This window comes from Micromys minutus (genome assembly GCF_963924665.1).
Source record: "Micromys minutus genome assembly, chromosome: 9".
Taxonomy (NCBI): domain Eukaryota; kingdom Metazoa; phylum Chordata; class Mammalia; order Rodentia; family Muridae; genus Micromys; species Micromys minutus.
The window spans coordinates 37,339,262-37,351,865 of NC_137978.1; positions in this window are offsets into that span (position 1 = coordinate 37,339,262).

A 12,604-nucleotide genomic window follows, 5' to 3' on the forward strand; every position below is an offset into this window, starting at 1 on the left:
TAAATATTTTTATACAATATATTTTGAACAAATTATTTCCCCTCCCCCATCTCTTCCCAGCCCCACCCTCTTGTCTCCTCACCCAACTAACTTTATGTTTCTTCTTTCTCTCAAACAACAACAAAACAAAACAACAAAACAAACAAAACCCCAATAAAACAAAACAGCAACAACAAGACAAAAGGTGTACAAAAAAAAATCCCCAAACACAAACAAACAAACAAAAAAAATGTGGCGATCCATTTGTGTTGACCAGCTACTCCTGAGCATGGGACCAGCAACACTCCACAGGAGAAAACTGATTTTCCCTTTCCTAACAGGTATCAATTGCGAATTACATCTTGGCCAGGGCTGGGACTTGAATCTGCGTCTTCTTTCCCATTTGTGATTTTTCTCTGGCTTGAACTAGTTCAGGCGTAGGTTGTCATGGTCTCCGTGTGTCCCTTCATGTATCAAGTCTGACACTGGGAAATTGTTTTCTTGACAGCATCCCCTGCTTCTGGCTCTTACAATCCTTCTGTCCTCTTTCTTACAGATTCTCGAGCTTTGAGGGGAGGGATTTGATGACGACATCCCATTTCGTGCTGAGTACTCCCAAGTCTCCCAGGCTCTGCACACTGTCCAGATGTGGCTCTCCGTGTTAACCACCGTCTACTGCAAGAGGCTTCTCTGCTAAGAACTGAGCACTGATCCGAGTCCCAGCAAAGTGCATAGAACTAACTTCTTGTTGAGGATACAGTGAAGAATATTTCAAAGTCCTCATCTAAGTTGTTACTATGGGGAAATGCAGACACCTAGAACTTTGCTTTCACAGTCTCCAAAAGGTTTAATTAGTACCTCTTGCTTGCTTGTGTTTTCTTAAAGGTTTATTTATTATGTATGCAATATTCTGCCTACATGTACACCTGCACACAAGAAGAGAGCACCAGACCTCATTATAGGATGGTTGTGAGCCACCATGTGTTTGCTGGGAGTTGAACTCAGGACCTCCGGAAGAGCAGTCAGTGTTCTTGATCACTTAACCACCGCTCTCCAGCCCACTTGCTCATGTTTTACAACTGAGAAGATACTGTATGATGCACAAAACTGGTTCACTCTGCCAGAATTTCCTCTCGGGTCTACAGCGAATTACATATGAATCCACCATCATCATCATCACCACCATCATCACCACCCCCATCATCACCATCACCACCACCACCATCATCATTACCACCATCATCACCATCACCACCACTACCACCACCATCATTGTCATCATCAAGTCCTCAGGGAATTCTCTCTTCTTAGTTCCTACTTCCCATACTGGCCCAAGACACCTGTCAACAGTTCTACATGTTGCATGTTTCTGTGTTTACAAGTAGCAAGGAAGAGAGTCTTTCTGCTAGACTGATTGGCCCCCCTAGGTTTACATGCCCACCTGGCCAATCATTGCAGCCAGAAGTACCTGCCCTGAGTAGGTTTAAACCTGCTCTACCAGATAGAACAACCCTCCTAATAATACACAGGTCCTCGAAAGGAATTGAGGGGCTGGTAGAAAGGGAGAAGTAGAGGGCGTATCTCATACCTATAACAGAGGGAGAAGTATCGTGAGTGACTCATACGTATAACTTCAGCACTGGAAAGAATTCCAGCCTGGGCTAGTAAGCAAGATCCTATTTCAAACAACACAAAGGAGATGGATAGATAGATAGATGATAGATAGATAGATAGATAGATAGATAGATAGATAGATAGATAGATAGATGATAGATAGATAGACAGACAGACAGACAGATATATAGATAGATATCATCCAATACATAATTCATAGGAGAGGTATAGCTCAAAGGTAGAACACTCATTTATCATGTACAAAGGCCTAGGTCTGATCCTCAGCACCAACCCCACTTCCAATTCATTATAGACTCTAAGAATGGTACCAAAATGAGCGGAAGGTTTCAGGGGTATTTGTGCTTGTAGTCATTCATCTGTTTGCTCTCAGTTCCACACAAGCCTTCCCATGCTGCTTTGTTCTGAAGGATGGTGAACACGCATACGCCCCTCACACTCCAACAAAAGACATCTCCTAGATTTCTTCCTGACACTGGATTCTTGACATGCTGACCAACAGGAAGTTCTGGTGGGAACCTGTGTGCCTGGTGAGGGACTGGCAGCCTGGCAGTTGTAAAAGCAAAGCGGTTACTCTCTTTGCATCCTCTGGAGCGTTTGGCAGCAGCTTAGGGCATGGAGACCTTGGAGTCTCTGGAAGGGTTGGAGGCAGACAACTGTCCCAGTCAGTGACGTGGAGGTGTGCCAAAGGTTTCAATGCTTTCACTGGTTTGTTTGTTTGAGGCAGGGTTTCTACTATGAAGTCCTGGCTGTACTAGGACTCGCTGTGTAGACTAGGTTGGCCTTAGGACTCACAGAGATCTGCTTGCCTCTGCTTCCCAAGTGTTAGGGTTAAAGAAGTGTGCCACCATGCCTGTTCTAAAAGTAGCATGGTCTACAGTGTGAGTTCCAGGGCAGCCAGAGGCTGGCATAGTGTCACGGACCTATATTCACAGCCCTGGGGGATGGAAGCAGGAGAATCAGGAATTCAAAAGTGATATCCTTAGCTACATATAAAATTCAAGGGCAGCCTGGTCTCCATAAGACACTCTCCCATAATAAATATAGTTCTAAGTGGAGAGGAGGCGTGGGGCATGGTAAGTGTCCTCTACTCTTTTTTGCCCTTCCCTGGGTTTCTGTGAGTGGCAAACAAGGTGCAGCCTGTGAAAAGGCTCTGAAAAGTACAAAAGCACCATAGAAAAGTGAGGACCTGTCACCAACATCATGGTTCCTAGCCAATGAGGAAGGCAGGGCACTTGGAGAGCCAAGCAGCTGGCAGGCAGGAAATGTCTATACCGAGGAAGAAAACTCTCTTTGTCTTAATTCTTCCTGGAGTTGTGCTTTCTTTGGAACAAACCCGGCACTGAAGTTGTCAGAGAGGCTACAGTGGGTCCAAGAAGGTGTTAAGGGGGCAGGTAGGGCATTTAGCAGCCAGGAGATGCTGCCAAGAACGTGGCCAGGCTCTTCCTCTCTTTTGTAACCCAACAAAGGCTATGATGGAAGGGGGAGGCAGATTGTATCAATGGGGCTCAGGTTCAAAGCCAGGTGTGTGCTGGATCCTCTAACCAGCCATCAAACTATTTTGGGAGCTGGGATGTCAGGGCTCCAATCCCCATCTCATTTGCTAGCAACAGACCCTGTTGCCTCTGCACAATGATCTGGAAAGAACTGTTTAGAAAGTTCAGGAAACCAAGTTCCAAACAGGGATAGACAGTGGAATCAGGCTTATTGAGCTACAAGATACAAGAATCTAATCAACATGGCTCACATACATGGGGTTCTCATAAGACCTAGAGCTAATTGGCAGGAGTCAGATGTGATGGTTTGTGCATGCTCAACCCAGAGAGTGGCACTATTATTAGAAGGTGTGGCCTTGTTGGAGTGGGTGTGTCACTGTGGGTGTGAGCTTTAAGACCCTCACCCTAGCTGCCTGGAAGGCAGTATTCTGCTAGCAGCCCTCAGATGAAGATGTAGAACTCTCAGCTCCTCCTGCACCACGCCTGCCTGGATGCTGCCATGTCCCCACCTTAATGATGATGGACTGAATCTCTGAACCTGTAAGCCAGCCCCAATTAAATGTTATCCTTTGTAAGTGTTTCCTTGGTCATGGTGCCTGTTAACAGCAGTAAAGCCCTAAGACTTCAGGTCTAACCCTGTTCTAATCCAGTTTTCTTCTTGTTCCATTCACTTCTCCAGCTCGATCGTTGGACAAGATTGCCCCTTCATCCTCTGCTTGAAGTCAGTCAGGCTTCTGCTGTCATTTTTATTTCTATCCTGTTCCTCCTCTTCCTCCTCTTTTTTAAACTTTAAGATGGATGCTATGTTGCCCAGACTGGGCTGGAACCTATGATCCGACTTCCATACTTACCGCCTCTTACCTTAGCTTACAGTCTTGGTGACTCGACTGCCATCAGATATCAGCAGTTGGTATTAGAAATGGTGCCCCTAGCCTCAAGAGCTGGCCCCACCTGCTCTCATCTAGAGGATGGAAAGGCTGAGGTGGCAGAATCCTGCACCTTCTGGTCCTCTGGTCTCACTCTCACGCTCCCTTCCAGAGATGGAAGCAGATTGAGACGAAGAGGCACTAGTGGGCAGCTGGTAGCATACTTCTCCTTCTATCCCCACCCCAGCCTCTCCAGGAGCTCTGCTTTTGGTCCTGGAATGGACTCTCGGGATACAAGAAATGATGCTGACGTGGGTGGCTTTCATGACACATGAGTCACACAGAAACGGCATCATTGCTGGGATCATGATTGGAGGCCCAAGAGTCCAGAGCTCCTGCCTGGAACTTCCCCCACGAAGTCACCATTTCATTCCCTTATTTACACAGCAGTCAGGTCTTAATGCATGCTCAGCGACATCGTGGATAGCTTCCTCCTCTTCCCCGTCCTCTTTTGGGTCCTTGGGAACATAGGGTATGGAGAAGATGGGAGCAGAAAAGGATTAGAAGTATGGAAAGGGTTGTAAACACGTATCCAGCACTGGGTCTTGATCCCTGCTGCTTATATACATTTGCTCGTTCATCTTTACAACTCCCCTGTGCAGCCCACAGCACATTTCACACATGCGGAAGGAAACAGACTCAGAGCAGTTCCCAGAAAATAAACAGCACAGCGGGGCTTCGATGCCAAAGCCTGCTCTGTTCATACTGCACTTTGCAGTCTGCACCCTGAGGCATATACTGAGAGCCATCTTGGCAGGGGATAACAAGAGAGCAGGGGGCTTCTGGGAAGGGTGACAGAGCACATACTCATCAGACCACAAGGTGGGACAGAGGAACTCTATCCTCAGTGGAGCCACCTGGTAAGCTGAGCTCCCAAGAAAGCTGGAGCCCAGATACAGGCAGAAGCATGCTCTAAAACCCACAGCAAGGTTTTGGAGGTATAGATCATCTTCTCCTGTTTTGTAGTTCTAGAAAAGAATGTGAGGAGGGGGCCAGAGGAAGCACAGAGGGAAAGTTCCCAGACTGCTTTAGGGTGCCTAAGTTATGAGTTTGTAGTCTCCCTTTGCTTTTCCTATCTCCTCCCCACATCTATCTCAGGCTGTGAATTTGAAGAGGGCCAAGCTGGGTCTTATTCACTCTTCCATGCTCATTAATGCTTGGCTCTTAATTGCTGCTCCAGGAAAGAATAGCAGGTAGCCTCCAAGCGGTTCTGACAAGTCCTTTCGGCCACATTAACCCCCCCTGTCTCATGGATCATAGTTTTGTTTCTTTTTAATTTTTAAAATTTGTTTTTGTGTATGAATGTTTTGCCTACATGTATGTGTACGTACCACACACTTGCCTGGTTCCTACAAAGGTGACCCCAGAAGAGGCTGTCCGATCTCCTGGAGCTGGGATAACCGTAATGTGGTGAGGGTACTAGGAATCAAACCTGGGTTCTTGGCAAGAGCAACAAGTGCTCTTAACTCTCTCTCTCTCTCTCTCTCTCTCCAGTGCCTCCCCCTTTGTTTTTTGTTTGTTTGTTTGTATTGTTTTGTTTTGTTTTTTGAGAAAAGTCTCCAGTAGAATTCTACAAACCCCAGTGGAGAGAGAATTAATTCCTGAAAGTTGCCCTTTGACTTCCAAACACACGTTTGGCATGTACACACTGGTGTGCCTGTGCACATGTGAGCACATGCACGCTCGTGTGCTCGAACACACACACACTCACACACACTCACTCACTCACTCACACAAACTAACTTAGCAACCATGTGGAAGTTAATGGTTCACTCTCTTAAGGTGGAAAACTTTAAGAAAAGCTTCTTAGGCTGAGCTTGGTGAGTCACACTTTTAATCCCAGCACTGAAGAGACAGAAGCAGGGGGATCTCTGTGAGTTCAAGACCAGCTTGGTCAACAAAACGAATTCCATGACGTTCAGAACTACATAGTGAGACCCTTTCTCAAGAAAGAAGACAGACACAAACTAAGTGAAGTAGCTTGAACTGAAATTTGCAGTTTCCAGAATGGCCACGTGAGGGAAGTAGTGAGCAGCCTGCAGGCAGACTCTGGCTCAGCCTTGTCACCCGCTGAGGACCCAGATGGTAGAGCTGGGGTTCCCGGGGCTTCCCGGTTCTAGAACAGGTGAGCACTGGCCGGGATGCCTTAGGAATAGTCTCCGAAATGTGCTTGGTCTGGACTCTCACAAGCTTCTGGATTCCCCCTAGACTTGGGAGAGGAGATGACAGGCCAGAGGGGCAGAATGGAGGGCGTTAATTCCCTCCAACTTGTGACTTGTCTTTCAAATTGATATTGTGGTCATTTCTTTGGTAGACAAGAAAATCGAACCCCAGTGGAGAGAGAATTAATTACCTCAGTGTTTTCCATTATGGCTTTTCAGCTTAGAAAAGGGTTTTGGTCTCCAAATGATCAACATACTCGGCCTCCTGGTATATTATATGCTACTATTATTTAAATGTGTTCTACCTGGAGTTTATTTCCCTACTTGTGTAAGGCATGGCTTCCTTTTCTTTCTCCATCTGATGAATGGCCTTTTTTTTTTTTTAATTTTTCCATCTTTGCTTTCTTGAGACAGGTCCTACTTTATAGCTCAGGATGCCCTCTAACTCCTGACCCTTCCAAGTGCTGAGATTACAGACATGGCCCATCATGCCCAGTTCCCTCCCTCCCCTGATTTATCTGAAGCACCATCTTCATCTTCCCTGAATTCCCCAGTCTGGCTGGGTCTGTCTCTTTCATTTAGTTATTGTACAAATGCATGGGGTAGAGTCATAATTCAGTACATGTAAACAGTGTGCAATGATCAGATTAGGGTAGTTAACATTTCCCTGTCCATTAAACATTAAAAACATTTCATTAGCACACTAATTGTATTTGTTTATGTAGGACAGTGTGCTAGTTCAGCACCTGTGTACAATATGTACTGAGTCAGGGCAATTAGCATCTCCATTCCCTTAGCATTACTTTGTGCTCAAGTTACTTTGGAGACCTTAAGTTTCTCTCATCTAGAGGGACATGAAATACTTAACCTGTGTGACTACAGTCATCAGTGGGTCTGTTTCTGTCTTCCATTTTGTTTCATGGGTCTGTCTAGTCCTGCTTCCTTACCATACTGCATTATCAACGTGGACTTTATAATAGGTTTTTAATAGAATTTAATCTTAACTTTAAAATTCTGCATGCTTAATGCTTCTATTTGCATTTAAGAGCCAACTCACCTCAATCTTCTGGAAGCACATACATAGTTTTGAGGGACCTGAAATTATACATAAAATGTACATTTGTATATTTCTTCAGAAAGGAAGCCCAAGGTTTTCAACAACAAGCAAAGAGACCATGATGCCAAAGGCAGTGCCTGACTTACAAACCCCTGTGACAGAGGAGAGAGGCGGCATGACTTCCTGTAGGCATTCTAATCCTCATAGCTCTGAGTTCTTCATCTTTCACCTCTGCCATTGTTCCAGATAACTTCCCCGGCCCTCACAGTGTCTACTTTAATCTAATTCCCCTGCCTGCTCCAGAACAAGCAGGCTACCGCAGGCTATAGTTCTAGGTCTAGATTAGACAGTCAGAACATGATCATTGATAAACAAATAGAATCATGAGTCTCAGCTGACAACCAGAGGGACCCAGTTTTCCACATTGCTGGGCCTCAGTTTACCATGTGGATGTTTAAGGTATGAGTGCTCTATCTGTATGTACACCTGCATGTCAGAAGAGGGCGTCAGATCTCATTACAGATGGTTGTGAGCCACCATGTGATTGGTGGGAATTGAACTCAGGACCTCTGGAAGAGCAGCCAGTGCTCTTAATTGCTAAGCCATATCTCCAGCACCCTAAACTGTTGGATCTTAAATAGCACATCCATTTGAAGTTTATTCAGGCAGATGTCAAGCCCTGTGTAATGGTTCTTCTTGGTTGTCAACTTGACTACATCAGAAATTAACAGAAACCCTAGTGATATACCAAAGAAGGATTTTCCCCCTTAATTAAGTCATTTGAAGTGGGAAGACCCACTTTTAACCTGGATCATTTGAGGCTGGAAGATCCGCTGCTGACAGCAGCAAAGGAAGCTTGCTCTCTTGGCCTGCTTGGCCACACCCTCACAGCAACCCCATCCTTTTGCTGACATTTGAACCCACTTCTTTGGCATCTATTCTAGCATATATTAAAGACAAGCTGAGACATCTGGCCTGTGAAATTAATAACTACTGGATTCTTGGACTTTCCATTGGTGGACAGCCATTGTTGGACAAGCCAGACCACAGCCTGTAAGCCATTTTAATAAATTCTCCCTGCCCATGTGTGTGTGTGTATGTGTGCTTGTGTTCATACATGCATTTGTGCGTGCACGTGTGTGTGTTCCTTCTCTAAATTCTGTCCCTCTAGAGCACCTTGACATACAGGGTTGTCACTTGCAATCCTTTTGACACTGGGTCTGAGGACTCTTTGCTATCAGGATTGACCAGTACAGTTCCAGTTTGTTTTTTGGTTTTTTTTTTTTTTTTTTTTTTTTTCACTGAAAACCCATTATGATTGTGGAAACGGAAATATAACTTCAGACATTTCGAAAAATCCCTTCAGGACAAAACCATCCCAAATTGAAAGGCACTGCCACAGGTGAGGAAGGAGTTAAAACTGGTCACAGGCTTGATACTCCAGTCCCTTACCCAAAGTCTGAAAGGTGCACTGGAAAGCCCTTTAAAAAAAAAAAAAAAAAAGACTTACTTTTACTTTGTGCTTGTCTGTGTATGTGCACAAATGTGCTGGAGCCTGTAGGTGCCAGAAGAGGGCATCAGATTCCTTGGAGCTGAAGCCACAGTTGTCTGACTTGGGTATTGGGAACCGAACTCTGATCTCCTTCAAAAGCAGCGCTCTTTTGTAACTGCTGATCACTCCCCCGCCCCGAAAATCTTTTCTAGCAGGCACTTGAGCAAGTGTCATTTCTCCTCTCAAAGCTTCCCCCCTTTCTTTGTCTTTAAAATGGACTCTGTGTTTGTAAGTTGCTTAGCCTTACTGCTCACCATCTGATAGTCCTGAATCTGGTTCAGAATAATGGGAGCACCTGGAAGTTGCCCCCAAAGACAAGGAAGGATGAGAAGAAACATTGTGTGGAGGAGTGGACAAACAGGGGTCAGAAGGAGCATCTTAGGGACTTGAGCGGCCCCCAACCCCTGTTTCTTCGAGGTTCATTTCTTCCAGGCCTACTCCTCTTGGATACACCTAGACAAGCCAGATTCCAGAGGCCCCGCCCACTCTCGAGCCCCGCCCACACGGCCCCGCCTATCCACTAATCCCGCCCACCAGTCATAGGCCCCGCCCCTGGCAGGGCCCGCTTCCTCCCGCCAGCGGTGGCTCCGGCTTTGCACCCGGCGGCGACTGTGAACTGTGTGGCGACTGCGGAGCCAGCAGCGCAGGCGGGCGGAGCGGAGCTGTCCTGCCCGGTGGCGGGCGATGCCCCCGTGAGTCTCTGTCGCTGCCCCTCCCCGCCCCGCGTCCCTACCCCTTCGGAGTCCGCGCCTGCCGGGGGCCGGGCCGCGCCTACCGCCGGGTCCGCGGGGCGGGGTCCCGGGGCAGCACCTGCCTCGCCTTGCGGCGCCACTCTGCTAGCGGAACCCCGCTCCAGGCGTGGACCCCGACCCCTCCTCGGGGTAAGTCCGCAGGCCTTGCGTGCCTGCTAGTGGGCGTGGGGAGGGGGCTGCGGTCAGGGGACCACGCCAGGAAGAGGGGTTCCGGCCGGCCGCCTAGCACTACGTAGGGATGTATGCCATATCTGGGGGGCGGGGGCCCCGTGATGCGCACAGCCTGGCATGACCGTGGGGCGGGGGCTGAGCCTTGGGAAACCTGGAAAATGGGGTAGGAACCTCACAATCTGGAGTACTTTGCTGACGCTCAGGGCTCACCTGGGGCCCTGATATTCAACAGCATTGCTTCGCAGGCATTTTTGCAAAGTGCTTAAAATCCCTCTTGGAAAGGTAACCTGCCTTTCTCCCCACTGCCTGTACCCTGGTTGGGAAGCGGCCACTTTTTCCTTCCAACGTGACACCATTGTACCCAGAGAAACACTCCCCTTCTTAGTAAAAAGGAGAGAGGTGGTGCTCACGCAGCCTCAGGGTGGGAAGAGGGGGCTTCTGGGAGGCTGGGAAAAAGTGGTCAGGAACACGATAGGCCACCCAGGGCTTCAGGGAAGCTTGGCTAGACCCTTCATGGGCTATTCTGGCATCTTGTTCGTTTGGGAGGATAGATCCCCTTGGCTGGCTTCCTGGCTGCCTGGATCCCAGGCCCCTGTTACCTCTACAACCCAACCTCAAGGAGTGGGTTTTCCTTTCCTAGTGTCTCAGAAGCTAATGAATGGTGGGTCCATAGCTCTTGTGGTCCCTGGCTAAGGTAGGACATGTTGTACCTAAGTCAGAGTAACAAGGGGTCCTAGCTGGCAGTGCCATCAGGGCTTGGGCCTGTGGGAATGGCTGTGTCCAAGGGTGATATTTAAGAGAGAGAAGGAAGGCAGCTAGCTGCTTTTCCTATTGCCCCGTGCTCTGCCAGTGATGGCTACGCACTGGGCTTTGGGGCCTGAATGGTGGAAAGAGGGTCTTTCACCAAGGGATTGCCAAACCATCTCCACAGTTGCTGCTAGCCACCAATTAGTCCATAATCACAATCACGCAGCTGCCAATTGTCCCTAGAGGCAAGTGAAGAAGGTGGCCCAAATGGGACACTTTCTGGGCAGGGGCTTGCTGGGGAGGGGGGGTCCAATGCAGTTAGTACTTAAACCAGGCGTTCAGGGACTTCTTTGGGTTCTGTAGCCATCAGGCTGTTTTCAAGGGGTAAAACCCCAGAGCTGATGAAACTTGGCTCTGCTACTTTCTGGCTATGTGATATGAAAGGAATCACTTTGCGTTCTCTGAGCCTCTTTCAGCCAAACAGTCCTACGTTTTAGTAGGAATAAATACGACAATGACGACGGTAGGTTTGAGCAGCTTATCCCTCATCCCTTATGAGCTCAGTGGGTAACTGCTGAACTAGAGGCAACACTTTGCCAAACACTTGCTGTGGCAGGCATACTGGAGCCAGGAGCTGAGGACTCAGCAGGGACCTGAGTCCCTTCCTCCAGGGGATGTGGTCCCTGTAGGTGTTGCTGTCTTAACCGTTCTCTCTCCCTCCTTGCTACTCCTAGTCTCTGAACATTGATTGGATTTTACTCTTTGGAGCTCAGGCCTGAAGCTGCTGGCTCTCTGGTCTTCTCACCCTGAGCAGTTTCTGAGCTCTGTCGTTGGGGGCGGGGCTGACAGGGGTCTGGGTGATGTCTGTCCATAGCTGGAGTAGTAGCTGGCTCTTTAAGGAGTGAAGAAAACAATTATCTGGCCTAGGCATTGCATCAGCTGGAGCCTGGAGGGTCTCAGGGGAGGGGGAGGGAGGCTGGTGGTTGATTTCATTAGTGCCATGTGAGAACTCTCACCTGAGTCTGCCCCACTCCCCAGCTGAAGCCTTTTACCTTCAGGCACTACCCCTCCCAGAGCTCTCTGACCTTAGGAGCCCTACTCTGGAAGGCTTTTGTGTGTCCCCCACTCTTGTCAGGAACACAGGCACAGGGGGTGTAGGGAAGTGCCTCACACAGCCTTTTGCTGACTATGGAAATGGCTCTTGCTGCTAGCATTCTGCTGACTTGGGGTGCAGAGTACATCTCCCACAGCAACATTCTGCTGATAATGGGGGTGCCTTCACCATTTGTGATTGCCTGACCTGGGGGTGTTTCACAGTGGGTACAGATGACTTGACCACTGGCCTCTTTACATGATGGGGCTGTGTGCACAGGGATGTCTGTTACCAGATAGGAGCCCTGTGGATGAGATGGATTGGTTTTGAGTAGTGAGTCACAAGGGTCAGTGGCAAAGAGAAGACAAGGGACTTGGGCATTGGACAGAGTAAAGTTCATGTCCTCCACTTGTGACCACTACAGGTTTCCATCTCAACTTTCTTGCCTCAATTGGCTCTGGAGAGCAAGAATGATCGCTGGGCTTGGTGGTGCATGCCTGTATTCCTTGTGATTGGGAAGGCAGAGAGAGTAGTGCTGTTGTTGCAAGACTAGTGCAGCCCAGGCCAGACAGGACTCCAGAATGAGACCTTGTTTCAAACACTGAAACTCAAACCAGGTATGCCTTGCATCCTGACTGGCCCAGCTGCCAGGATACATACCTTTTAAGGTTACTGCACAATAAACAAGAAAGGAAGGCAGAGGAGTCATGGTCTAGAGCAGGTGATTACATAGGTGACGTGTTGAAAACAAGTGCTCATAGACCTATCACAGCAGGTTGCTCCCCTACTTTTGGGGTTCTAGACGGGCTTCCAGAGAGGCTGACTTCTTAGCTAAACATGGAGGATGGGAAATAATAAAGGAGGCAAAGAAGCAAGGATGAGAGAGGCAACAGTGTTTATAGCTCTTGGTGGTGTGGGACGAGCCTGGTGGTATAGTGAGGTGTGTGTGGCGGGCTCAGAGATAGCCACGCTCCACCACCCTGGATTAGCAGGATAGTAGAAATGTGAGGATTATCCTGAAGCCAGTGGCAACTCCT